Genomic DNA, 15,466 nt, shown 5'->3' on the forward strand with positions numbered 1-15,466 from the left:
TCAGGCAGCCCCTCCCTGGCTCTTCTCACTGGTGCCCTGGCTGGGAACTGGAGCTGTGCTTGCCCCTGCAGGCCTGGCCACCGCGATGGTTCCTGCAGTGAGGACTGCACCATGCCTTGTTTCCCTGATCTCTGCCCACATCTTAGTAAATCCTCCCATTATTAAACACTTCTCAGTTACTCAATTGAGTACGTCATCGGTTCCCCCCGGGGACTGCAATGGACAGAAAAAAAGGTTGACTCACTTATGGTGTTTCTTTAGTGTTCATCTTCCCCTTTAGAACAGAAACTCCACGAGGGCAGAGATTTTCTATGCTTCACTCATTGTCACTACCGTGGCACTCCATAAATACTTGTGAGATGAATGAGTGAATGCTGATCCGCAGTGTCTCATATGGCAGTCACTAGCACGAAATGTGGCTGGTGAGACTGAAACACTGAATTTTAAATGATAATCTACAGAGCTACCTGTGGCTAATGGCTACAGTCTCCTCTCTAAGGGGATCTCCTGCACTTAGGCAATTTCCTAGCTATTCAAGTCTGTTCCGCCCCAAAAGGGGTTAAGAGAGTTGCTCAAGGCTGAGGCAGGGAAAGTAACTAAATCACTTTAGCTGTTTCCCTCACCCTAGGGGACTGGGCTGCTGAGTTTTCTGGCTTCTCTCTGGGCAGGCAAGCTCAAGAATGTGTGCCTTGCTTTGGGAAATTTGCATTTTAATTTCCCTGCAAACTTTCTCTTTCTTGGATAACTGTGCTCACCAGGCCTTCAAAAACTTGCAGCTTATAAGAGCTCTGGCCCCGAGCCAGGGGAGTCTCCAGCTGCTGACTGACCCTGCCTGGAAAGTCAACTTGGAAGAGCCAGAAATGTCCTAATCCTCTTCCAAACCGCCTAAGCAGGTTTATCCAGTGACCTGTAAAACCAAATTAGTAAAGGGACACTTTAATTCCAGCTCGTTAGAGAGCTTCTAAAATCGTTGAGAAAGCCAACACAGCAAATTCTGCGCTGGGGGGCTGAGAAATGCATTCCATTTTCAGAAGAAGATGTCCTTGCTTTCTCGTGGTTTCTCTCACCCACGCAGTTCAACACACAGAAAACCTTCACAGGGATCTTCAGTGAAGGTGGGAAGCGGTTCTTGGGAAGGAGAAAATACGGTGGCCCAGCAAGGTCAACTAATTTTCCTCAAGTTCTGCCAAGTCCAGTCCCAGCTCTGGTCTCCTGACTCTGGCAGGGGGAACATTTGCACTGTTCTTGTTCCTTACCCAGGGAGCTGGCCTATTGCACAACCTCAGGAAACAGCCCCTGTGCAGTCCTGGCCCACAGAGCGGACATGTTCTGGTTTTTATTCAGCAGCTTTTTTATAAAGTGTGTTTTCCTTTCCCATCATGTCATCTGGAAGCAATTCCTCCCAACAGCTGGATTTGCTTGCACAATTGGTAAACACGGCGCATGGAAGGCCGGGGACGATGCGGAGCTCCCCGGAGGAGCCTTGTCCCCACCCGCTTGGCTCGCCTTCTGAAGCTTATCGCGGGTCCCCGCACAAGCCTCATCAAAATCGAGGGCGTCCTCCAGCAGGCGACCCACATTGCATTCTCCGCTTCAGAGGGTCAACGTGTTCTTCGGGGAAGAAATTTTCTGAATGCTTTGCAGATAAAATTGATCAGATGCAGGCCGGATTGCCAGCTGCCGGGGCCGCGTGCGCCTGTGGAGGCCCCACCAGCGTGGGGCACCAGCGCCTCGGGGGTCGCAGGAGGCCTCTCTCCGCACCGCCGCCACCAAAGCCAGTAAGAGAGGACAAAAGCCCAAAGAGCACTGACTGAGCCTTCAAGGAAGATGAATGTCTCCCCAAAAGTGCTCCTCGGGGACAAGTTTCCACGCAGATGCAACAGGAACGCCGGCCAGGCTCCGGAAGGCGAGGCCCAGAGCGCAGCGGCCTCCAAGCGCCGGCTCAGCCTGTCGCCTCCGCAGCCAGGGCCCGGGAGGCCGCTCTTCCGGGGTCACGAACACGGCGCCTTCTGAGCCTAGAGGCCCAGGGCACAGTGTGAGCCGGAGTAACGTGTAGGGGACACAGCCCAGGCCCCAGGCACTCCCTCTTGTCGCGGAAGAAATGCTGTTCTTTGATCAACGTTTCTAATGTGGGGAAACCAGCCGAGCACGTGGCTGAACTCTCGTTCAGGGAGCACGGAGTGCTGGTGAGCGCCTGCCCTGATGCACGCAGACGCTGCTGGCCAGGCTGAGGTGGGTTGCAGAGGCTTCTTTCCATGCACCACCAACCCTGTGGGCAGCCAGGGCCTAACTCTCATGAAGGGGCCTTCCCAGGGGGCAAAGTGGGCCCCTGACTGCAACGTTTTCTGGGCAGAGATAGGCATCCTTCCCACTGGACAAACAGAAGGAGACCGTCAAGAGGAGAGGCTCACCAGAGGACCCTGGTGAGGGCGACGCCCAGCTCCTCAGCACAAGTCTGTGCTTCTTCAATGGAGCCTGTTTGCCTTGGCCCAGCGCGTGTGGAGTGCGTCCCTTCTAGCTCCCTCTGTCCTGTGGGCCCTCCTCTCTCTCCCTCCAGCCTGGTGGGAGCTTTATTCTTGTCGGGGGCCAGAGGACAGAAACTACATCATACATTTTCCCGTGCATCATGCTATCTTGCCTGGAATTTTGAAAATCTGTGAGTTTCTGGTTTTTCCATGGCAAGGCTCATTCCTCCAGACCTTAGTCACGCTGCTCTGGCTGCCTGGACTGCTAGGGAGGGGCCTCAGGGTGCACCTGGAGAAATTCACTGGGGCTCAGGTCAGAGGGATGGGTGGGTGAGAGCAACCCCTTCCTTAATACTTCAAAATGGCCCTCTAGCTTAAAGAGACCGAAGCCATGTAACAACCAAATGCAATGTTTTGGCCGTGTTTGGATCCTGATTCAAACAAACCAACTGTAAGAGGAGATTTGGGGACAATCAGGAAGATTTGAATTGGGACTGCGTAGTAGAAAACAGCAAAGAATTATTGTTAATTTTGATATGTGCGATAATGGTGTGGTGGTTATAGAAGAAAACATCCTTATCTTTTAAATGGTGTTTGTTGAAGTATTTAAGGGTGAAATATGATGTCTGGAGTTTGTTTTCAAATACAAAGAAAAAAAAGATGAACCAAACATGCCAAGGTGTTAATGGTTAAATCTAGATGATGGCTATATGGGATTCTTTTATACTATTCTCTCCTTTTTTTTTTTTTTTTTTGAGACAGAGTTTTGCTCTGTCACCCAGGCTGGAGTGCAGTGGTGCGATCTCAGCTCACTGCAACCTCCACCTCCTGGGTTCAAGTGATTCTCCTGCCTCATGCTCCTGAGTAGCTAGGACTACAGGTGCCTGCCACCATGCTCGGCTAATTTTTGTATTTTTGGTAGAGACAGGGTTTCACCATGTTGGCCAGGCTGGTCTCGAACTCCTGACCTCAGGTGATCCACCCACCTCTGCCTACCAAAGTGCTGGGATTACAAGTGTGAGCCACTGCACCTGGCCAATTCCCTCCACTTTTATGCACATTGAAAATTTTTTTATATTAAAGAGTTTAAAATATAGGTTCCTCTGGGCACATTGCCTGTGGAGTAGCCTGGCTGTGCAAGGAGCAGTAAATAAGTAAATAAAATAGACAATTTCATCACAAAAACTCATAGAGGAGAACCAAATACACACTTACGCACCTGTTTGTTTTTGAGACGTAGTCTCGCTCTGTCGCCCAGGCTGGAGTGCAGTGGCCGGATCTCAGCTCACTGCAAGCTCTACCTCCCGGGTTTACGCCATTCTCCTGCCTCAGCCTCCCAAGTAGCTGGGACTGCATGCACCTGTAAATTTACACATTGGTTACTCAATTCTGTATTTAGGTCCTTAATCTTCCCAGGGGTCAGCTCCCAGGTATAGCAGGAAAGTCACAAGGAAGGGCAGTCAACAATGACTCCTGGAAGCTTAAAAAATTTTTTTTGATATCTACTTATTTATCTATTTATGTATGTATTTATTTTTACCCTACTTGCCAGCTAATCCTACAAGCTTTGACAAGGGATTGCAGTACACCCTGAGCCCCTCTGCCTGGCAAGAAGTGGGAAGGGAGCTTCTCACAGAATCCCAGATCTCAGCAGCTGTTAGGGCTGTGGCTTCCTCCTGCACAGGCTGCATTGCTGCAGGAGTGGTTCAGGGGCCTGTGTGAAGGAAAGTAGGACACAGACCATATGCCACGGAGTCAGGACTCAGTAAAGTTCCTATTATCATAGCTTTGGATTTCTCCTGCTGCCCTCACTCCCACATTTCTACATTGTCCCATCAGTGTGCCACTGTCATCCTGCCCTGACTTATTCAGGACTTGAATCCAGAAATAATCGTATGCCAGTCCCCTTGCTAAACACCAGGTACACAGAAGGGCAGGGTAAAGACTATCCATTGGGGCAATGGAGAAGCCTCCTGTTAGAAGAGTTAAAGCAGGGCCTGGCCCTGGCCCCAACTTTCACCTCCCCATTCTAGGTCGGTCTGTGACCTTTAGGCTTATCCTGATCTTGAGAAGGATGAACTTCTTTGTTGTTTTCTTATCTCCTCTTTCTGGCCAGTAACGTAGGCTTTTTTTTTTTTTTTTTCCCCAGAAAGCCCCTTTTCCCCTTCTGCATTGAAATATGCTGGCTATTCTATTTTCCTTTGTGTCCATGAGTAAAAGGTAAGTTCCTGATGTACTGGGTAATGTCTTGGCCCTTTCTTGGTACTGACCACAGCACCCAGCCCTCCAGCATGGAAAGGAAGGCCTCACGCATAGAGGTACAGAATGCCATTGCTGAGAATCTAACAGAGTGATTGCCAATATATGTCATAAGAAAAGACTGCTCTTTCATAAATGAAAAATCATTTTTAAAAATCCTAATTATACTTCATCTGTTTGGCTCAATATTTAATATCCCTACAGTATTTTAAATGGGCTTTCTAATTTTGCTTTTTTTTTTCCCTTTCTAATTATTTCTATCTTTGTTTCAATTGTAAGAAGTTAACAAGAACTACAAGTCTTGCCAATAGCATCCACACTTTCAGTTTTAAAATTTCTGCTCGTTTTTTGGTGAGCAACAAGGCTATTGACACCACAGAACAGACAGGGGGCTGACACTGCAGCAACCAAGCATAGTCGCACTGTGTGATGTCACGAGACAACTGAGAAGTTTTGCTTGTCCATGGGCACTCGAAAGTCCAAATTCAATCTACAGAAGGTGATTGAAGAGGGTTAAAGTACAAAGTTTGAAAACGTGGGTTGTTCACAAGCCAAATATATAGAAGTTGAAAATGTTGTCCAGCCCCACACAGAATGTAAGCACCTTGCAGGCAGGAACATTGTCCATTCTGTACATTGCTGTATCCCAGTGTCTAGAACAGGGGCTGGCTCATAGTAGATGCTCAATACTTACTGAAAGCAGCAACTGCCTATGCTTTGGAGTTGTTGTAGCCACTTGTCCCGTTCTACCTTGTATTACCATTATTGTATTTTATTTCAAGACCAAAAGTTTTTGAAAGCAGAAATAAGTCTTCCCTCCTATTACATGTATCTCATTCACAACTAGGATTCAATCACTCTATAGTAAGTTATCTAATTTAGCCAATGATTAAATAATTTAGAAACAAAGTCCTAAATAGGTCATGAGGAAAGCGATGGCCCATGCGATAGAAATGGACAATTTCTGGAGCCCCTAGAAGGCCTAAAGTAACTGTGTGGCAGGGAAGTAAATTTCCTGCCCCAGAAATCTGGCAAAAGAATTCACTTGAGGATTTAAGTCTCAGAAATAAAGACCCAAGGTAAGAGGCAGAGAAGGGGAGGTCTTTTTCAGGGCCTATAGATTAAGGGTATTTAGATACCAGTTAAGAAAGGGACCAGATGCCAGCCAGGTTTGTGCTTCGGTTTAACCATGTTCCTTGCAAAACTTGCTTATGGGAAGATCAGAAGCTCTGATGATCATTACTGAAGAGGATTCAGAGAAATTATCGCCTACTCCCGGTTGAAGAGAGAACAAGTCGTGGTCTTTTTTTGGTGTCAACCTCTATTGAAATGTGCTGTTGTCAAATCAAAAAGGGGACAGATTCGGAATTTTACAACTCTGATAAAAGTGAAATAAAAGGAAATCTGTATCATCTTAATCAAAGCATGTGCCACCTGAGTCGGCTCCCCGTCTCGTCCCTTGGCCTTGGTGACTCTCGTGTGCTGGAGGTTAAGGGTTTGTTAAAGAAGATGGGTTTTGATTAAGTGTCACATTTAGTGTGATGTGACATGCTCTTTATCATTGCAAGGGAAGATTGGGGGCCAAGGGGAGCTTTATAGCTAGTTCCCAATATAAATTAGGAGTCTTGGGGAATGGGTGCTTTGCAGTTGGCCTTGATCTTTCAAGGGCCCAATGAATGTGTGTATGTGAGAGTGTGCACGCATGTGTGTGTGTGTGTGTGTGTTTGGAGAGATAGCAGAAAAGTCAGTTTCCAGGTTCCTGCACTAATGGGCTGGTTACCCCCTCTTGGAGTTTGACTTGCAATTGTAACACAAGGCTCCAGTTCTAAATTTGTCCACATTCTTGATGTACCAGGCAGAGGTCTTTGTGCTTTTTACTCCTTTGGAATTTCAGGGTTGCCACTGCACAAATTTGAAGATAGAGAAGCAAGAGGAAGCATTCCAAGTGCTGAATGCCTTTTCTAACCAGAGGCCATGGATGATGCCTCCCCTGACTTTACCCAGAGAAAGAAAATGTACAAATTCCCTTCAAATCTAAGGTGCACAGCACACCTGCAGACTCTGATTCTGGCTTAACTTGGAGGAGGGAGAGCACAGAGAAAGGGGTCACAGGAAACACCCAGAGTGAGATGGAGTTCTCACGAGGAAGGGGAGGAGAGAATGGGGATTGAGGAATACATCCCAGAAGGACACTTCCACCCAATGGATTCCCTGCCTCCAACTTAATCTTCTCCAAATATCACTCACATGGAGTCTCTTCCCTGCTCAAAATCTTTCAATAGCCCTCCTTTTCCCTCCCATTGCCTACAAATGAAAATCCACACTCTCCATCCTGGCATTCGATGCCCACATCCTGAACACCACCAAATGAGTCTTCTGTTCACTGCCCACAGAGTGACTTACTTGTTCCTGTCTTCAAGCACCCACTCATGTCGCTCCCCTGCCTGAAATGCCTTCCCCGTTTCCCTCTCCTATGGAAAGGCCACCCATCTTCCTTAAGATGGAGTCACAGCCCGCTGAGATCACTCCTTTTATTTATTCCAGAAATATGAATTGAGAGCCTACTAAGTGCCCAGAACTGCTCTGGGCACCTGGGATAGGACAGAGGACAAACCAGACAAAGCTGCCTGCCTTTGGGGAGCTTGCACTATTGCAGAAGGCAGGACTCTGATACTAAATGCTAAACGCAGTTCATCAGCAGGATGACTTAGTAGCTGAGGTTGCTATGGAAAAAAGAACAAAACAGATCAGGGAAAGGGAGACCAGGAGCTTGGGCATCAGGGGGCAGAGACCGGTTGCAGTATTAATAAACATGGTCGGGCCCATCTCACTGAGGTGGAAGATTCTGGGGAGCTGAGAAGACAGCTGAGCCGATGCCTGGGGGAGGAGAGTTCTGGGCAGAGGGAACATCTAGAGTAAGGATGTTCTCTGTCCACACAGAGTTGCCCCGTCCTCAAGAGGGATGGAGCACCCCGCCTTCTCTCCCTTCTCCTCACTTTTCTGCAGGCAGCAGGTCTCTGGAAAAGACTCCTGTGGACAAAGAAGATAGAAGAAGATCCATAAGGTTGACACTGAAGGGAAAGGCCTCTAATGTTTGTTGTGGCATTAAGGCAGAGAAGTTAGAACAGTAATGGAGAAGTGCTCAGGTTTTTATTGTTCAAAGGTAATTTTTTTAAACATCAAATTTATAATAGTATTACCCGGCTATTGCCTCTTGATGCGGGGGGAAAAAATGCCAACTACACTTGGGAAATAGCCAACACCCCTTTGCTCCTTGAAACAGCTCCTCCCGGCTCAGTTCCTCCCTCCTGCTGACTCACCCATTGCCCTGCGGCTGGGTTTCCGCCCTCATCACTGAGACTTCACCAAAGCTTTCTAATGTCCATCTCCCTGGACAGAGTCCCAGCCCCATCCTTATGTGCAGGTCATCTTGCCTTAATGTGGATTATGGAGCTGAGTCTCTGCTCCTTCACTTCCTCCCTGTGTGACCTTGGGTGAGTTACTCAGCCAGTTTGGGCCTTGATTCACTTATCCATTAAATGGGGTTTATCTTAACATCCTTCTGTGGCTCACTCCATGCAAAGCACTGGGCCTAGGGCCTGGCCCACCATCAACCGCAAAGAGTGATCGGGTTGCCACTCTGACTCTGACTCCTGGGTTTCAGGCCTCCTATCGGAGCCTTCTTCCTCTTTTTTTTTTTTTTTTTTTTTTTAGACAGAGTCTTGCTCTGTCACCCTGGCTGGAGTGCAATGGCGCAATCTCAGCTCACTGCAACCTCCACCTCTTGGATTCAAGCAATTCTCCTGTTTCAGCCTCTTGAGTAGCTGGGACTACAGGCACCTGCCACCACACCCGGCTAATTTTTTGTATTTTAGTAGAGACAGAGTTTCACCATGTTGGCCAAGCTGGTCTCAAACTCCTGACCTCGTGATCCGCCCACCTCGGCCTCCCAAAGTGCTGGGATTACAGGCGTGAGCCACCACGCCTTCCTCTCTTGCTGCTTGTGCTTGCAGCCTCTGCTCCCTCCCACCTTTCTGCCCATTCCGTAAGTGACAGCAAGGTTTCCCAGAACTGTGGCTTCTCTCCCTGCCCACACTTCCTACCTGGCCTCTTCACAGCCACAGTCAGGGCTTCAACCACCTCCATTTATACTAGTGGCCACCACCCCCACTTTCTCTATCCCAGCCCCTAGCCCGAGTTCCAGACTGATGGATCCACTTCGTGCGTGCCGAGCAGCACTCAATCCAAGTCTGTCTAGGCTGACCTCATCTCTGCCCCACCCTCAGCTCCTCTTCCTGATCCCTGTATATCATTACCGCCCCTCCCTCCCAGCCTGTCATTCATTCTTTTAATCATCAACACTCTGGAATGTCTGTAAAGTTAAACAAAGATCTCTGGGATGTGGTCCCTACCCTCAGGGATCTCCCAGGGCAACAGACAGAGGCAGTAATTACAATTCAAAGAAGAAGGTGGCTTGACAAAAGGAAACATAGGCCTTAGGTGAGTGGCAACAGAGGGGCCTACCTGGCCTAGGGGTTCAGGGGACTTCTCTAAGAGGGCTTGAGGAACCTAGGCAAGAAGTCAGCAGGAATGGCCCTGAATGCATTCTTATTTTGGAAGACTCAGTTGCTTATTGCCTCAGGAAAGAAATAAGGACAGGTGGCTTACAGACCTCTCTGGGCCCCAGGCACTCTTACGTATGGAGACCATTAAATGCATGCCTGTCCCACATCAAACAGTTGTTTTGTATTACTGTTTCTGAGAGATCTCTGATAACTTTGCTTTTTAAAGTTATCTTTCTGGCTACAACCCCCCTAACCTCCGCTAATTTAATATGCGTTGCCTATGACTTCTCTCAAGGCCATGAATAGTCAGAAACCCTTGTACAGGAGAAAAACCTACCCCACAAATTGCTGTCAAATGTACTGAAATTTTTATGACATCAAAAGTTAACAAGAGAGCTGACATAATGTACATTTTGTAGCCATTGAAATATTTGTTAATTTTAATTTTACACTTTTCTTCTTTTGGAGCTACCCCACTCCCACCCCCCACCTCCACACCACCCCTTGCTGCCGGGTTTCAAGTGTTTTAGTAGGACCCTGGCAAGTTTGTAGTCCTGGCGATGAGCTTAGGCAGGTTCCTGGGTAACTAGGCCATCAGAACCAAGCCAGCATCCACCAGGATGGAGAGGACGGGCAGGACAGGTGGTATTAAAGAGACATTTAGGAGAGACACATTTAGGATAAGACTTAGTGAAAAATCAGAGTTGTGCAGAGAGGACTTCAGGGCGACTCTGAGAGTCTGGGTGACTGGTGGACCCATTCCCCAAAGACACAATGAAGGAGAAACAAATGGAGGGAAGAGAAATGGTTAATTTGGGGTGGGGCACATTAACTCCAAGACAGGCAACCAGTTTGCCTGAAGGACCCCCAGATGGAGACATCCAGGGGACTTTAGATGGATGGGTCTGGGGATGAGCAGAGCCAGGGTGAGTGGTAATCATGATATTAACAGTGGCTAACACATGCTCTTGGCTTAGGAAGGGCCAGCCCCTGCACTAAACACTTTGTCCTCTCAACAGCCCTTTGGGGTAGGTGCTGCTACCATCTCCACATTACAGATGAGACTGAGCTGCAGGGAGGTGAAAGGAACTTGCTCAAGGCCACACGCAGATGTAGGTGGGGGCACTCTGCCCAAACTCTGAGCCACTTAATCTGGGAGATGGGAGGAATTAGGAGGTGCCCAAAGTCTTGGGAATACAAGTAAAGGTTAAAGTGTATGGAGACAAGAGATGATTCTGAGGGAACACCCAGTATTTTAGGAGAGTCTGTGGAGGAGCAGCAACTTGAGAAGGAAGGGGAGACCTGGACAGGGTTGGGTCCTGGATACCTCTGGGATGCCAGAAGGAGGGTGGCAGAGCCATCATTGTGAGGGGCTGCCACAGTGGCACTGGATGTCCATTTGGCAAATTGGAGCAAAATTAGCAGGGCTCCAACTGAGGTTTGTGGGAATATTCAAAGGCAACCAAGTAGAGCAGGAATCAGGATGAGAGCTGAAAACTCACCAACATCCCTCTCCCTAAGCCGGGTACCACTCCCCACCAAGTCCTACATGAGCCAGAACAGAGCAATGGGGTGCAGGTTGGGGGGTGGGCAAACGATGGATGTAGAAGAAGTGTATCAAAGACTTGCCTTTCAAGTTGTTTGGCTGGAAGGAAAGGAGAGTGAAGGTGATGTCTAGAGAGGGAAGCAGGGTTGAACATTTCTCCCTGAACCAAAAGAGCCAGCAGACAGGGGAGGATGAATGAATGAACTGGGCACTGCGGTTACCTAGTGACCCAGCAGAACACTTTCCAACTGAGTCTTCCTTACAAACCACAGAACACAGAGCTCCATCCTGAACTCCCTACACCTTGCTTCAGGAGGGCTCTCAGGGTTGACAGTTTTTAGTCAGCCCTACAGAAGGGAGACAGACAGTTTGCTCCTAAATATCACTGGCTCCATTCAGCCTGGAATGGCGACATCAGACATCAAAGCACAGACTGCTGGGGCATGGGGGACCCGAGAGAACCATAGGCAGAGCCTTCTGAAACAGAAGAGTCACACGCAAGGATGACTCTGAACATTCCCTCTTTCAACAAAGCGATACGGGCTCATTAAATAACATTTGGAAAACACAGGAAAGTTAATTAAAGAAAATATCCCAGTCATAGTCCTGTTATCCAAACGCTAGTATTACTCACTTTTTAAGATCTTCTGGAGATTTTCTCTGTGTAGGGTTTTTGTTTTGTTTTGTTTTGTTTTGTTTTGTTTTTTAAATCTTAGCTGTAATCATGTCTACAATTTCATATCCTGCTTTTCCTACTTACTATATTGTGTTTTCTTCTGTCATTACTCACTTTAGTTTATTGTAGTGAGTGCATAAAATGTCATTGTGTGAATTTGTCAAAGTTTATTTAACCATTGCCCTAGAGTTGGACATTTAGATTACTTTCAATGTTTTGCTGTTATTGATTTTTGTTATTATAAATGGTATTATAATGCATATGTGCACATAAACCATTTTTTGGCATTTAGGGTTATTTCTTAAGACAGAGTCTCAGAAGTGAAGTTATAGAGTTAACAAATATGAACACTTCTCAGAGTTTTACATTCATACTGCCAAATTCCTCCCCAAAGGGCACTATATTAATGTATACTGTGATTAGCAATGCGTAAAAATGTGAGCTTTGCAATGGCTTAAACCACACTGGCTAGTATTACTAAAAAAAAATTGTTTTTACTAATTTAATAGGTAAAAAGTGAGCTTGATTTTTTAAGGTAAACTTTATAGTGAATTTTATCATTGCATTCAGAAAAGTACACAAATCACGAGTGAATTTTTACAAAGTGAACACCCCTGAGTAACCGGCACCCAGATCAAGAAACAGAACCCTGGAGGCCACTGTTGTGGCCCTGTTCCCCGTCCTCCACTCCACCCAAGGGTCATCGTTGTTCTGACTTCTCCCACCACAGGCTAGTTTTGGAAAGTGGCATTGTTCTAATTTTCATTTCCTGAATTACTAGCGGAGCTAACCGCCTGCCACATCTTAGTGGATGAGCTTTAGTTCCTCTTTTGTAAATTGTCTTTTTAAGCTCTTTGTCTAGGAAACAGTTGATTCTTAAGCAATTTCCCAATGTCGAGTTTGGCTAAAGGTGGAGTGTAGTCATCGTGACATTGTTTGAAATTGGAGAAGCATGTCGTATGTGTGTATATGTGTGCATGTTTTTTGCTCTCATGATCTCATCCTGACAATGTAGTAGTCCCCCCCATCCAAAGTTTTACTTTCTGTGGTTTCAGTTACCCATGATCAACTTTGGTCTGAAAATATTAAATGGAAACACCAGAAATAAACAATTCCTAAGTTTTCAGTTGCACACTGTTTTGGGTAGCATGATTAAATCCCACAGTGCCCCCACTCTGTCCCTCCTGGAGGTGACTTACCCCTTTGTCCAGCATCTTGGCGCCATAGATGCTCCCTGCCCGTGGTTGCTCCATAGCCCTCTTGGCAGTATCACTATGCCTGTGTTCCAGTAACTCTTACTTTACTTAATTGTTCTATCTTATTACTAGTTACTGTTGTTAATCTCTTACTGTGTCTAACTTATTTATTAAGCTCTATCATAAGTAGGTATATATAGGAAAAAACATAGTCTATGTAGGGTTCAGTACTATCTGTAGTTTCAGGCAAATACTGAGGGTCTTGGGGTGAATCCCCCCCAGGAGGGGGGCAGATGTACTCCTCTTATTTATGCTTCTCCGTTGCAAAGCAAGGTGGCATCTCTCTAGGCAACACCTGGAAGCCAGGGTAACTTTTTGGTGACAGAGCTGAGCCTAAATAGACTCTGCTGTTCTTCCAGTGTCTGTGAGAATTACAGAAATAGGTCACTGAACCTTTTTAAAAATAGAACTGACACATTTGGGGAAAGCATTTTTTCTGCTGAGATAGCACACAGTACAATATGAAATGATCCCTAGAGGGTAGATGAATTTAGACATTTGGTATTAAAAATAAATAAATAGTCTTAATGACTCACAGGGAATATAGCACCTTTCATAAGAAAGGTCTCTAGACATTGTTACCTGAACAGACCACAATAAATTTCTAATATACAAGGTACAAGCCATTGCCAGCCCCTGCCCACCCACACCTGGCAACAGCTTTTGATGGGAAGAGAAGGGCCACATCAGCTGTGGGCAGTTCCCTCAGCAATGCCAGATGTCCTGTCTCCCTGGGTGAGCTTGATCCCCTCTTAATTTCCTACACAGCCCACCGGCTCACCCTTGGACAGGCATATGGCTGCATAACAGGCAGGAACGGGGAGGGTTACCTCACTGCCTGCGAGCATCTCCACTCCAGCTCTTCCAAGGCCTTGACTGATTTGGGGTGGGGCAGCCCCAGAGTCCTTTACCCAAGGCTCCCCATGAGCTGTCTAGGACCCCGGATCTGCCTGTGCAGGGCCCTTTTCAACTTCCTCCTGAGCCATCTTCAGAAAGCTCCCTCTGGCTATTGCCCAGCCCCTCTTCACACCCCCCTGCTGCCTTCAGGAGCCCCACGAACCCACAGTGGAGCTCAAGTCTTCTTAAGAGATTCCCAAGGAACTCCCTCCCTTTCCATGCTGGGCTCTGCTACTGAGATGAGCAAGGTCTGCCAGCTGGAAGGCAGGACCTCGGGGTACTGCGGGGAAGATGCTTTGATTCAGCCCAAGAATGGCAGGAGAATACCAAGAGGGATTGGCTGTCCCAGGAGTGGGGTGTGAATAGAAGCAAGGGGTGAAGCAGAGCAGGGGCAGGGCCACTTGCTTTTTAGGAAGCGTGGGCAGCAGGGAGAAAGGTACAGGGCTGTCACTACCTAGGTATCAGAGTAGTGACCCTGGGAAAGTGGGAAACAGGAGGGGACAGTTCAGGTATAAGACATTCTTCAGAAGTAGAACCCACTGAAGATCTGGTGACATAGAGTTGGCACCAAGGGAAAGATGAGTCACAGATGCCATGCAGCACCTTCTAACAAGAATGCAGCTCCTTTCATGATACGCGTTTCCATTCCATAGGAGTGTACTGAGTGCTTACTTTGTGGCAGATATTGCTGTAGACTCTAGAAATGACATGTGGCTACTACCCCAAGGGAGTTTTAATTCTGTTGAGTGAAAGACAGGCAATGTAGACAACAAAGTAAACAAATAAAAAAGATGATTTCCCATGGTGACAGACGCTCTTGGAAAATAATTTGGGCCGGGGGAATTGTGTGATCAGGGAGGAATTTTCAGAGAAAATGACATCAGAGCTGGATAGAAAGAAGGGGCCAGTCCAGGAGAAGCCAGGGCAACAATATTCTAGGTAAATAAAAGAGCCTCTGCAAAATGCCCCAAGGTAGCATCAACCTTGGCACATTTGAGGAACAGAAAGAGGACCACCGTGGCATGACAAAAAGAGTTTTGCAAGACTAAATTGTTTTCTGACCTCTTGCAGAGCTGCCATTGAAGTCTTACTAACTTAGAGTTTCACCTCTGGTTTCTAGACACTACAAGCCCTTCCCGTTTCTCTTTTCTCTTTCTCTCCAGACCAGCTACAGCAAGGAGTGAGATCAGTACCTTAAGACCCAATGTAGGACTTAAGAAAGGACTGGAACCAGTTCAGTCCTCCCAGAAGCCAAATGGGGAGGGGGTCCTGAGGCCAGTCTGGCTCCTTTTTTCAAGAATGTGGTTCTTAACCACCTTTGAGCTATGAACTCCTTTAGCAATCTGATGCAAGCTGGAAAAAATACGCATACACATAATTTTGTAAACAACTTCAGAGAAAGCACATTGTAGACCCTCTCCTAAGGTCGCTACTTTGGCAGTTCTTTCTAAGCCGCTTCATTTTCTTATTAAGGCTGTGTCCTTTTCACAGAAGAGAGTATATGTGGAAAAAAAAAAACACCTTATAAACAGCAAATCAACCTATTAATACAGCCTATAAATTCAAAGTCTTGTAAGATATAGAATAGATTGGCCAGGTGTGGTGGCTCACGCCTGTAATCCCAGCGCTTTGGGAAGCTGAGGTGGGAGGATCACGAGGTCAGGGGTTTGAGACCAGCCTGACCAACATGGTGAAACCCCATCTCTACTAAAAAAACAAAAATTAGCCGGGCGTGGTGGTGTGTGCCTGTAATCCCAGCTACTGAGGAGGCTGAGGCTGGAGAATCACTTGAACCCAGGAAA

This window comes from Macaca fascicularis, chromosome 12 (assembly GCF_037993035.2).
Source record: "Macaca fascicularis isolate 582-1 chromosome 12, T2T-MFA8v1.1".
NCBI lineage: Eukaryota > Metazoa > Chordata > Mammalia > Primates > Cercopithecidae > Macaca > Macaca fascicularis.